Source organism: Apostichopus japonicus, chromosome 6, assembly GCF_037975245.1.
Source record: "Apostichopus japonicus isolate 1M-3 chromosome 6, ASM3797524v1, whole genome shotgun sequence".
Taxonomy (NCBI): Eukaryota; Metazoa; Echinodermata; class Holothuroidea; order Aspidochirotida; family Stichopodidae; genus Apostichopus; species Apostichopus japonicus.
In genome coordinates this window covers 17,926,222-17,940,916 of record NC_092566.1, presented here as the reverse complement: position 1 = coordinate 17,940,916, position 14,695 = coordinate 17,926,222, and the positions used below count along the sequence as shown (strand labels likewise).

The 14,695-nt window shown below is 32.5% G+C and overlaps 1 protein-coding gene across 1 annotated transcript in view; it reads left to right on the top strand.

The window, feature by feature from the left end:
- LOC139969185 (uncharacterized) overlaps positions 1 to 14,695 on the top strand; it is a 62,129-nt gene that overhangs the window by 24,853 nt on the left and 22,581 nt on the right. The gene's annotated exons all lie outside the window — the stretch shown is intronic.

Below are 14,695 nucleotides of genomic sequence, written 5' to 3'. Positions count from 1 at the left end.
ACCAACCAAGCAATAAAACTGCCATAATAGGTCCATATCTGATAGAAAATTTAATAATTATATTGATATGAATGTTCAAATGTCATTTTTATGAAAATGATAGCTCAGTCAACCGATTTTTATGGATTAAACAACAGATATGAGTTACGGGAATCGATATAATCCATCCTGATCGAAATCCGAAAGATTCGATTTTTGGTCGAAATTTGACATTTTGGTAAGGGTATAGCCTTATGATTTTTTCAATTTTTGGCCGAAATCGTGATTTTTTAATTGTTCCCAAAACAGGTCCATGTGATAGAGCGGTCCATTCTGTTACCAACCAGGCAATAAAACTGCCATAATAGGTCCATATCTGATAGAAAATTTAATAATAATATTGATATGAATGTTCAAATGTCATTTGTATGAAAATGATAGCTCAGTCAACCGATTTTTATGGATTAAACAACAGATATGAGTTACGGGAATCGATATAATCCATCCTGATCGAAATCCGAAAGATTCGATTTTTGGTCGAAATTTGACATTTTATAGCCTGATGATTTTTCAATTTTTGGCCGAAATCGTGATTTTTTAATTGTTCCCAAAACAGGTCCATGTGATAGAGCGGTCCATTCTGTTACCAACCAGGCAATAAAACTGCCATAATAGGTCCATATCTGATAGAAAATTTAATAATAATATTGATATGAATGTTCAAATGTCATTTGTATGAAAATGATAGCTCAGTCAACCGATTTTTATGGATTAAACAACAGATATGAGTTACGGGAATCGATATAATCCATCCTGATCGAAATCCGAAAGATTCGATTTTTGGTCGAAATTTGACATTTTGGTAAGGGTATAGCCTTATGATTTTTTCAATTTTTGGCCGAAATCGTGATTTTTTTAATTGTTCCCAAAACAGGTCCATGTGATAGAGCGGTCCATTCTGTTACCAACCAGGCAATAAAACTGCCATAATAGGTCCATATCTGATAGAAAATTTAATAATAATATTGATATGAATGTTCAAATGTCATTTGTATGAAAATGATAGCTCAGTCAACCGATTTTTATGGATTAAACAACAGATATGAGTTACGGGAATCGATATAATCCATCCTGATCGAAATCCGAAAGATTCGATTTTTGGTCGAAATTTGACATTTTGGTAAGGGTATAGCCTTATGATTTTTTCAATTTTTGGCCGAAATCGTGATTTTTTTAATTGTTCCCAAAACAGGTCCATGTGATAGAGCGGTCCATTCTGTTACCAACCAGGCAATAAAACTGCCATAATAGGTCCATATCTGATAGAAAATTTAATAATAATATTGATATGAATGTTCAAATGTCATTTGTATGAAAATGATAGCTCAGTCAACCGATTTTTATGGATTAAACAACAGATATGAGTTACGGGAATCGATATAATCCATCCTGATCGAAATCCGAAAGATTCGATTTTTGGTCGAAATTTGACATTTTGGTAAGGGTATAGCCTTATGATTTTTTCAATTTTTGGCCGAAATCGTGATTTTTTTAATTGTTCCCAAAACAGGTCCATGTGATAGAGCGGTCCATTCTGTTACCAACCAGGCAATAAAACTGCCATAATAGGTCCATATCTGATAGAAAATTTAATAATAATATTGATATGAATGTTCAAATGTCATTTGTATGAAAATGATAGCTCAGTCAACCGATTTTTATGGATTAAACAACAGATATGAGTTACGGGAATCGATATAATCCATCCTGATCGAAATCCGAAAGATTCGATTTTTGGTCGAAATTTGACATTTTGGTAAGGGTATATCCTTATGATTTTTTCAATTTTTGGCCGAAATCGTGATTTTTTTTAATTGTTCCCAAAACAGGTCCATGTGATAGAGCGGTCCATTCTGTTACCAACCAGGCAATAAAACTGCCATAATAGGTCCATATCTGATAGAAAATTTAATAATAATATTGATATGAATGTTCAAATGTCATTTGTATGAAAATGATAGCTCAGTAAACCGACTTTCATGGATTAAACAACAGATATGAGTTACGGGAATCGATATAATCCATCCTGATCGAAATCCGAAAGATTCGATTTTTGGTCGAAATTTGACATTTTGGTAAGGGTATAGCCTTATGATTTTTTCAATTTTTGGCCGAAATCGTGATTTTTTTAATTGTTCCCAAAACAGGTCCATGTGATAGAGCGGTCCATTCTGTTACCAACCAGGCAATAAAACTGCCATAATAGGTCCATATCTGATAGAAAATTTAATAATAATATTGATATGAATGTTCAAATGTCATTTGTATGAAAATGATAGCTCAGTCAACCGATTTTTATGGATTAAACAACAGATATGAGTTACGGGAATCGATATAATCCATCCTGATCGAAATCCGAAAGATTCGATTTTTGGTCGAAATTTGACATTTTGGTAAGGGTATATCCTTATGATTTTTTCAATTTTTGGCCGAAATCGTGATTTTTTTTAATTGTTCCCAAAACAGGTCCATGTGATAGAGCGGTCCATTCTGTTACCAACCAGGCAATAAAACTGCCATAATAGGTCCATATCTGATAGAAAATTTAATAATAATATTGATATGAATGTTCAAATGTCATTTGTATGAAAATGATAGCTCAGTAAACCGACTTTCATGGATTAAACAACAGATATGAGTTACGGGAATCGATATAATCCATCCTGATCGAAATCCGAAAGATTCGATTTTTGGTCGAAATTTGACATTTTGGTAAGGGTATAGCCTTATGATTTTTCAATTTTTGGCCGAAATCGTGATTTTTTAATTGTTCCCAAAACAGGTCCATGTGATAGAGCGGTCCATTCTGTTACCAACCAGGCAATAAAACTGCCATAATAGGTCCATATCTGATAGAAAATTTAATAATAATATTGATATGAATGTTCAAATGTCATTTTTATGAAAATGATAGCTCAGTCAACCGACTTTTATGGATTAAACAACAGATATGAGTTACGGGAATCGATATAATCCATCCTGATCGAAATCCGAAAGATTCGATTTTTGGTCGAAATTTGACATTTTATAGCCTTATGATTTTTCAATTTTTGGCCGAAATCGTGATTTTTTAATTGTTCCCAAAACAGGTCCATGTGATAGAGCGGTCCATTCTGTTACCAACCAGGCAATAAAACTGCCATAATAGGTCCATATCTGATAGAAAATTTAATAATAATATTGATATGAATGTTCAAATGTCATTTGTATGAAAATGATAGCTCAGTCAACCGACTTTTATGGATTAAACAACAGATATGAGTTACTGGAATCGATATAATCCATCCTGATCGAAATCCGAAAGATTCGATTTTTGGTCGAAATTTGACATTTTGGTAAGGGTATAAGCCTTATGATTTTTTCAATTTTTGGCCGAAATCGTGATTTTTTTAATTGTTCCCAAAACAGGTCCATGTGATAGAGCGGTCCATTCTGTCACCAACCAGACACTAAAACTGCCATAATAGGTCCATATCTGATAGAAAATTTAATAATAATATTGATATGAATGTTCAAATGTCATTTTTATGAAAATGATAGCTCAGTCAACCGACTTTTATGGATTAAACAACAGATATGAGTTACGGGAATCGATATAATCCATCCTGATCGAAATCCGAAAGATTCGATTTTTGGTCGAAATTTGACATTTTGGTAAGGGTATAAGCCTTATGATTTCTTCAATTTTTGGCCGAAATCCTGATTTTTTTAATTGTTCCCAAAACAGGTCCATGTGATAGAGCGGTCCATTCTGTTACCAACCAGACAATAAAACTGCCATAATAGGTCCATATCTGATAGAAAATTAAATAATAATATTGATATGAATGTTCAAATGTCATTTTTATGAAAATGATAGCTCAGTCAACCGACTTTTATGGATTAAACAACAGATATGAGTTACGGGAATCGATATAATCCATCCTGATCGAAATCCGAAAGATTCGATTTTTGGTCGAAATTTGACATTTTGGTAAAGGTATGATTTTTTCAATTTTTGGCCGAAATCGTGATTTTTTTAATTGTTCCCAAAACAGGTCCATGTGATAGAGCGGTCCATTCTGTTACCAACCAGACAATAAAACTGCCATAATAGGTCCATATCTGATAGAAAATTTAATAATAATATTGATATGAATGTTCAAATGTCATTTTTATGAAAATGATAGCTCAGTCAACCGACTTTTATGGATTAAACAACAGATATGAGTTACGGGAATCGATATAATCCATCCTGATCGAAATCCGAAAGATTCGATTTTTGGTCGAAATTTGACATTTTGGTAATTATGATTTTTGGTAATTTTGGTAATTATGGACATTTTGGTAATTATGATTTTTTCAATTTTGGCCGAAATCCTGATTTTTTTAATTGTTCCCAAAACAGGTCCATGTGATAGAGCGGTCCATTCTGTTACCAACCAGACAATAAAACTGCCATAATAGGTCATTTTTTGATAGAAAATTTAATAATAATATTGATATGAATGTTCAAATGTCATTTGTATGAAAATGATAGCTCAGTCAACCGACTTTTATGGATTAAACAACAGACATGAGCTACGGGAATCGATATAATCCATCCTGATCGAAATCCGAAAGATTCGATTTTTGGTCGAAATTTGACATTTTGGTAAGGGTATATAGCCTTATGATTTTTTCAATTTTTGGCCGAAATCCTGATTTTTTTAATTGTTCCCAAAACAGGTCCATGTGATAGAGCGGTCCATTCTGTTACCAACCAGGCAATAAAACTGCCATAATAGGTCCATATCTGATAGAAAATAAAATAATAATATTGATATGAATGTTCAAATGTCATTTTTATGAAAATGATAGCTCAGTCAACCGATTTTTATGGATTAAACAACAGATATGAGTTACGGGAATCGATATAATCCATCCTGATCGAAATCCGAAAGATTCGATTTTTGGTCGAAATTTGACATTTTGGTAAGGGTATATATAGCCTTATGATTTTTTCAATTTTTGGCCGAAATCGTGATTTTTTTAATTGTTCCCGAAACAGGTCCATGTGATAGAGCGGTCCATTCTGTTACCAACCAGACAATAAAACTGCCATAATAGGTCCATATCTGATAGAAAATTTAATAATAATATTGATATGAATGTTCAAATGTCATTTTTATGAAAATGATAGCTCAGTCAACCGATTTTTATGGATTAAACAACAGATATGAGTTACGGGAATCGATATAATCCATCCTGATCGAAATCCGAAAGATTCGATTTTTGGTCGAAATTTGACATTTTGGTAAGGGTATATATAGCCTTATGATTTTTTCAATTTTTGGCCGAAATCGTGATTTTTTTAATTGTTCCCGAAACAGGTCCATGTGATAGAGCGGTCCATTCTGTTACCAACCAGACAATAAAACTGCCATAATAGGTCCATATCTGATAGAAAATTTAATAATAATATTGATATGAATGTTCAAATGTCATTTTTATGAAAATGATAGCTCAGTCAACCGACTTTTATGGATTAAACAACAGATATGAGTTACGGGAATCGATATAATCCATCCTGATCGAAATCCGAAAGATTCGATTTTTGGTCGAAATTTGACATTTTGGTAATTATGATTTTTGGTAATTTTGGTAATTATGGACATTTTGGTAATTATGATTTTTTCAATTTTGGCCGAAATCCTGATTTTTTTAATTGTTCCCAAAACAGGTCCATGTGATAGAGCGGTCCATTCTGTTACCAACCAGACAATAAAACTGCCATAATAGGTCATTTTTTGATAGAAAATTTAATAATAATATTGATATGAATGTTCAAATGTCATTTGTATGAAAATGATAGCTCAGTCAACCGACTTTTATGGATTAAACAACAGATATGAGTTACGGGAATCGATATAATCCATCCTGATCGAAATCCGAAAGATTCGATTTTTGGTCGAAATTTGACATTTTGGTAAGGGTATATAGCCTTATGATTTTTTCAATTTTTGGCCGAAATCCTGATTTTTTTAATTGTTCCCAAAACAGGTCCATGTGATAGAGCGGTCCATTCTGTTACCAACCAGGCAATAAAACTGCCATAATAGGTCCATATCTGATAGAAAATAAAATAATAATATTGATATGAATGTTCAAATGTCATTTTTATGAAAATGATAGCTCAGTCAACCGATTTTTATGGATTAAACAACAGATATGAGTTACGGGAATCGATATAATCCATCCTGATCGAAATCCGAAAGATTCGATTTTTGGTCGAAATTTGACATTTTGGTAAGGGTATATATAGCCTTATGATTTTTTCAATTTTTGGCCGAAATCCTGATTTTTTTAATTGTTCCCGAAACAGGTCCATGTGATAGAGCGGTCCATTCTGTTACCAACCAGGCAATAAAACTGCCATAATAGGTCCATATCTGATAGAAAATTTAATAATAATATTGATATGAATGTTCAAATGTCATTTTTATGAAAATGATAGCTCAGTCAACCGATTTTTATGGATTAAACAACAGATATGAGTTACGGGAATCGATATAATCCATCCTGATCGAAATCCGAAAGATTCGATTTTTGGTCGAAATTTGACATTTTGGTAAGGGTATATAGCCTTATGATTTTTTCAATTTTTGGCCGAAATCCTGATTTTTTTAATTGTTCCCAAAACAGGTCCATGTGATAGAGCGGTCCATTCTGTTACCAACCAGGCAATAAAACTGCCATAATAGGTCCATATCTGATAGAAAATTTAATAATAAAATTGATATGAATGGTCAAATGTCATTTTTATGAAAATGATAGCTCAGTCAACCGACTTTTATGGATTAAACAACAGATATGAGTTACGGGAATCGATATAATCCATCCTGATCGAAATCCGAAAGATTCGATTTTTGGTCGAAATTTGACATTTTGGTAAGAATATAGCCTTATGATTTTTTCAATTTTTGGCCGAAATCGTGATTTTTTTAATTGTTCCCAAAACAGTTCCATGTGATAGAGCGGTCCATTCTGTTACCAACCAGACAATAAAACTGCCATAATAGGTCCATATCTGATAGAAAATTTAATAATAATATTGATATGAATGTTCAAATGTCATTTGTATGAAAATGATAGCTCAGTCAACCGACTTTTATGGATTAAACAACAGATATGAGTTACGGGAATCGATATAATCCATCCTGATCGAAATCCGAAAGATTCGATTTTTGGTCGAAATTTGACATTTTGGTAAGGGTATAGCCTTATGATTTTTTCAATTTTTGGCCGAAATCCTGATTTTTTTAATTGTTCCCAAAACAGGTCCATGTGATAGAGCGGTCCATTCTGTTACCAACCAGGCAATAAAACTGCCATAATAGGTCCATATCTGATAGAAAATTTAATAATAATATTGATATGAATGTTCAAATGTCATTTTTATGAAAATGATAGCTCAGTCAACCGACTTTTATGGATTAAACAACAGATATGAGTTACGGGAATCGATATAATCCATCCTGATCGAAATCCGAAAGATTCGATTTTTGGTCGAAATTTGACATTTTGGTAAGAATATAGCCTTATGATTTTTTCAATTTTTGGCCGAAATCCTGATTTTTTTAATTGTTCCCAAAACAGTTCCATGTGATAGAGCGGTCCATTCTGTTACCAACCAGACAATAAAACTGCCATAATAGGTCCATATCTGATAGAAAATTTAATAATAAAATTGATATGAATGTTCAAATGTCATTTTTATGAAAATGATAGCTCAGTCAACCGACTTTTATGGATTAAACAACAGATATGAGTTACGGGAATCGATATAATCCATCCTGATCGAAATCCGAAAGATTCGATTTTTGGTCGAAACTTGACATTTTGGTAAAGGTATGATTTTTTCAATTTTTGGCCGAAATCGTGATTTTTTTAATTGTTCCCAAAACAGGTCCATGTGATAGAGCGGTCCATTCTGTTACCAACCAGGCAATAAAACTGCCATAATAGGTCCATATCTGATAGAAAATTTAATAATAAAATTGATATGAATGTTCAAATGTCATTTTTATGAAAATGATAGCTCAGTCAACCGACTTTTATGGATTAAACAACAGATATGAGTTACGGGAATCGATATAATCCATCCTGATCGAAATCCGAAAGATTCGATTTTTGGTCGAAATTTGACATTTTGGTAAGGCCTTATGATTTTTTCAATTTTTGGCCGAAATCCTGATTTTTTTAATTGTTCCCAAAACAGTTCCATGTGATAGAGCGGTCCATTCTGTTACCAACCAGACAAAAAACTGCCATAATAGGTCCATATCTGATAGAAAATTTAATAATAATATTGATATGAATGTTCAAATGTCATTTGTATGAAAATGATAGCTCAGTCAACCGACTTTTATGGATTAAACAACAGATATGAGTTACGGGAATCGATATAATCCATCCTGATCGAAATCCGAAAGATTCGATTTTTGGTCGAAATTTGACATTTTGGTAAGGGTATAGCCTTATGATTTTTTCAATTTTTGGCCGAAATCGTGATTTTTTTAATTGTTCCCAAAACAGGTCCATGTGATAGAGCGGTCCATTCTGTTACCAACCAGGCAATAGAACTGCCATAATAGGTCCATATCTGATAGAAATTTAAATAATAATATTGATATGAATGTTCAAATGTCATTTGTATGAAAATGATAGCTCAGTCAACCGATTTTTATGGATTAAACAACAGATATGAGTTACGGGAATCGATATAATCCATCCTGATCGAAATCCGAAAGATTCGATTTTTGGTCGAAATTTGACATTTTGGTAAAGGTATGATTTTTTCAATTTTTAACCGAAATCGTGATTTTTTTAATTGTTCCCAAAACAGGTCCATGTGATAGAGCGGTCCATTCTGTTACCAACCAGACAATAAAACTGCCATAATAGGTCCATATCTGATAGAAAATTTAATAATAATATTGATATGAATGTTCAAATGTCATTTTTATGAAAATGATAGCTCAGTCAACCGATTTTTATGGATTAAACAACAGATATGAGTTACGGGAATCGATATAATCCATCCTGATCGAAATCCGAAAGATTCGATTTTTGGTCGAAATTTGACATTTTGGTAAGGGTATAGCCTTATGATTTTTTCAATTTTTGGCCGAAATCCTGATTTTTTTAATTGTTCCCAAAACAGGTCCATGTGATAGAGCGGTCCATTCTGTTACCAACCAGGCAATAAAACTGCCATAATAGGTCCATATCTGATAGAAAATTTAATAATAATATTGATATGAATGTTCAAATGTCATTTTTATGAAAATGATAGCTCAGTCAACCGACTTTTATGGATTAAACAACAAATATGAGTTACGGGAATCGATATAATCCATCCTGATCGAAATCCGAAAGATTCGATTTTTGGTCGAAATTTGACATTTTGGTAAGGGTATATAGCCTTATGATTTTTTCAATTTTTGGCCGAAATCCTGATTTTTTTAATTGTTCCCAAAACAGGTCCATGTGATAGAGCGGTCCATTCTGTTACCAACCAGGCAATAAAACTGCCATAATAGGTCCATATCTGATAGAAAATAAAATAATAATATTGATATGAATGTTCAAATGTCATTTTTATGAAAATGATAGCTCAGTCAACCGATTTTTATGGATTAAACAACAGATATGAGTTACGGGAATCGATATAATCCATCCTGATCGAAATCCGAAAGATTCGATTTTTGGTCGAAATTTGACATTTTGGTAAGGGTATATATAGCCTTATGATTTTTTCAATTTTTGGCCGAAATCCTGATTTTTTTAATTGTTCCCGAAACAGGTCCATGTGATAGAGCGGTCCATTCTGTTACCAACCAGGCAATAAAACTGCCATAATAGGTCCATATCTGATAGAAAATTTAATAATAATATTGATATGAATGTTCAAATGTCATTTTTATGAAAATGATAGCTCAGTCAACCGATTTTTATGGATTAAACAACAGATATGAGTTACGGGAATCGATATAATCCATCCTGATCGAAATCCGAAAGATTCGATTTTTGGTCGAAATTTGACATTTTGGTAAGGGTATATATAGCCTTATGATTTTTTCAATTTTTGGCCGAAATCCTGATTTTTTTAATTGTTCCCGAAACAGGTCCATGTGATAGAGCGGTCCATTCTGTTACCAACCAGGCAATAAAACTGCCATAATAGGTCCATATCTGATAGAAAATTTAATAATAATATTGATATGAATGTTCAAATGTCATTTTTATGAAAATGATAGCTCAGTCAACCGATTTTTATGGATTAAACAACAGATATGAGTTACGGGAATCGATATAATCCATCCTGATCGAAATCCGAAAGATTCGATTTTTGGTCGAAATTTGACATTTTGGTAAGGGTATAGCCTTATGATTTTTTCAATTTTTGGCCGAAATCGTGATTTTTTTAATTGTTCCCAAAACAGGTCCATGTGATAGAGCGGTCCATTCTGTTACCAACCAGGCAATAAAACTGCCATAATAGGTCCATATCTGATAGAAAATTTAATAATAATATTGATATGAATGTTCAAATGTCATTTTTATGAAAATGATAGCTCAGTCAACCGATTTTTATGGATTAAACAACAGATATGAGTTACGGGAATCGATATAATCCATCCTGATCGAAATCCGAAAGATTCGATTTTTGGTCGAAATTTGACATTTTGGTAAGGGTATAGCCTTATGATTTTTTCAATTTTTGGCCGAAATCGTGATTTTTTTTAATTGTTCCCAAAACAGGTCCATGTGATAGAGCGGTCCATTCTGTTAGCAACCAGGCAATAAAACTGCCATAATAGGTCCATATCTGATAGAAAATTTAATAATAATATTGATATGAATGTTCAAATGTCATTTTTATGAAAATGATAGCTCAGTCAACCGATTTTTATGGATTAAACAACAGATATGAGTTACGGGAATCGATATAATCCATCCTGATCGAAATCCGAAAGATTCGATTTTTGGTCGAAATTTGACATTTTGGTAAGGGTATAGCCTTATGATTTTTTCAATTTTTGGCCGAAATCGTGATTTTTTTAATTGTTCCCAAAACAGGTCCATGTGATAGAGCGGTCCATTCTGTTACCAACCAGACAATAAAACTGCCATAATAGGTCCATATCTGATAGAAAATTTAATAATAATATTGATATGAATGTTCAAATGTCATTTTTATGAAAATGATAGCTCAGTCAACCGATTTTTATGGATTAAACAACAGATATGAGTTACGGGAATCGATATAATCCATCCTGATCGAAATCCGAAAGATTCGATTTTTGGTCGAAATTTGACATTTTGGTAAGGGTATAGCCTTATGATTTTTTCAATTTTTGGCCGAAATCGTGATTTTCTTAATTGTTCCCAAAACAGGTCCATGTGATAGAGCGGTCCATTCTGTTACCAACCAGGCAATAAAACTGCCATAATAGGTCCATATCTGATAGAAAATTTAATAATAATATTGATATGAATGTTCAAATGTCATTTTTATGAAAATGATAGCTCAGTCAACCGATTTTTATGGATTAAACAACAGATATGAGTTACGGGAATCGATATAATCCATCCTGATCGAAATCCGAAAGATTCGATTTTTGGTCGAAATTTGACATTTTGGTAAGGGTATAGCCTTATGATTTTTTCAATTTTTGGCCGAAATCGTGATTTTTTTAATTGTTCCCAAAACAGGTCCATGTGATAGAGCGGTCCATTCTGTTAGCAACCAGGCAATAAAACTGCCATAATAGGTCCATATCTGATAGAAAATTTAATAATAATATTGATATGAATGTTCAAATGTCATTTTTATGAAAATGATAGCTCAGTCAACCGATTTTTATGGATTAAACAACAGATATGAGTTACTGGAATCGATATAATCCATCCTGATCGAAATCCGAAAGATTCGATTTTTGGTCGAAATTTGGCATTTTTGGCCGAATTTTTTTTAATTGTTTCCAAAATCATGCGTGGGATCTGTGGCGCCCTCCTGTTTGCCTGTCAGCCAATGATAATCTTAAAATTAGTTTTTGAAGTGAGATTTAAAGAGTTTTTATTTTTTAGGCCAAATTTGGTTATTTTCAAGGATTGTTACCTTATATTTTTTTCATAATTTTTGAAATTATGAAAAATTATATTTTTAGTTCTCGATATTCGCTTGCAATACAGTATATTTTCAAAGTGAAAGGTTGATGTCGTAATTTAATATATATTAGATTTCGAGTCGAAATTTAAGCCGAATTTCTGGACCCAATTAGAAATCTAAATGACAAATGAACTGGTTGTTCTAATGATCGCTCACAGTACGGACATTTCTTCTGTTTTTAAGGTTAAAAATGTCATTAATACGACTATTTCCGATTTGGACGTCGAGTTGCTAAAGTTTTTTCGACAAAAAATAAATACCTAAAAAAATTGAACACAATGTTTCCTTTGTTGTTTATTCATTGTGATACTGCACTTAGTTTTAAAGGTCTTCAAGATTGCCTCAAATATGCTTGAAACTCACCTAATTGTCACCCATGATTAACTTTTAACAAACATTTTAGAGTTTACTTAAAAACAGTAATTCACACTGATACATCTAATTATCTATTTTAATTCTCCTGGATGTCTCTGAAAGAAAGTAAAAAACACTGAACCGCCAGGAAAGAACACTTGAAAATCTCTCGCAATAGTTAGCATCTTCTTAAGCAATCACTAATGACATTTAACATTGTCAGTAGTTGTAATACAAAGAAATACAGGGTAATACAAAGGAACGCAAAGTAATACAAAGAAGAAAATGGATGTTTAAAAACTGCGCCTGCATACGTAATATCATTTGTCTTATTTGTCCCAAATCATCTTTAAAAGAAAACAGATTACAGGCATATTCGAGATTTTCAATTTTGGGGTTTATATTTACGTTTCGTCGGTAAATTTATTGAAATGAACATGTCACATAAGCTTTTATAAATAGTTATGTAAATATTCTGCAAAATGAAATGGTCGATGAATTAAAACGAACAAAGATATAATTGTTTTTACATGAATTTTTGATACTGTCCATGATATAAAGAACTCTATAACCCACTTCAACCGTTAACTTGGTTATTTCACCGACTATAATTTAGGCAGATTCAGGGATGTACACTTCCAACACGAAGCCCCTCCCCACCCCCACCCTACCCTTCCCCATCGTGTACTCTGACATCCAAGCTACCAAAACTAGATCTTGTTTGATAACATATCGAACAAGATGTTCTCCTGTTGTTTTTCAACACTTTTCCTGAAGGAGAACACTCGGGCGGATTGCTATTGATTCTATATGGGGAATGTCGACTTAAAGTGATCTACATTAAGGTAATACGCCACCAATAAGGCAACGGGCAAACAAAATTGGTGGTTATGATTGCATAATCCTACAGGAAATTCCATTGGAAAGTCCCGTGTCCAAATTAAGAATTTCGATTGTTATTCAGGAAGTTTAGCTAACGATTTTAGACACCTTTACACAATATGTCGTGTAACTAGACCGCAGCACACCTTTTGCTGAAGAATATTATTCAAGGAGAACTAAAAAATAATAATAATTTGATAACAACTTTATTACAGGGTAGCATTTTATCCCTGCAAAGCCGTAAGACTGTATTTTGCTGTGCGTCTTTACTTTATTGTACAGACTAAGTCCAGTACATAATCGCCAACGTGTCACACATTTATTCATCGACATGTCTTATTTGTTCATTTGAATAATTTGAACCTCTAGTGTGATGTTATTATCAAACAACATCGCTCATGCAGTGTTGCATATACAATACAGATTGCAACCAGCTCACGTAAGTTCCTATTTAACCCATCGCGTATGTGGTGGGAAGTTAAGCATAGATGCGGTAAATAATATTGATTTTTCAAAATTAAGTAAGATTTAATAATAATAAAAGTGATGATGACAATGATGATGATGATGATGATGATGATGATGATGATGATGATGATGATGATGATGATGATGATGATGATGATGATGATGATGATGATGATGATGATGATGATGATGATGATGATGATGATGATGAAAACGATCATGATAATGGTAATGATAATGATAGTAATAACAATAATAATAAAGATAATAAGAGAAAAAGTAATAGTAATAGTAAACGTGTTAATAATAATAGTGTTAATAATAATAATAGATATCATAATAGTGTTAATAATAATAGTGTTAATAATAGTACTGTTAATAATAATAATAATAATAGTGCTGATATCATCGTTCTTCTGTCACCTTCAGCTCAACCCAAGGATAAGGAACAAAATCTGAAAATCGTATGCTTCAAGGGTTCGCATAAAGCAGCGGCAATCATAACTAGGTGTTTGTACTATCATGCATGACTTGTCACATTATAACGTTAAAAGGAGGTGTAATCAGGGAAATTCCAAGTGTCTACCATTACCCTAGCCAAGAATGGATTGAAGAAGGGGGTATTTCCTGTCCCCTGACAGAGAGAATGTTACCACAAATATCTTTAGAACAGATTTTAGACAACGGATTAGCATGAAGATTTCAGAAGTGCTTATATACTTGCTAATTAATATAATTTAAAAGTTTGCTAATAAA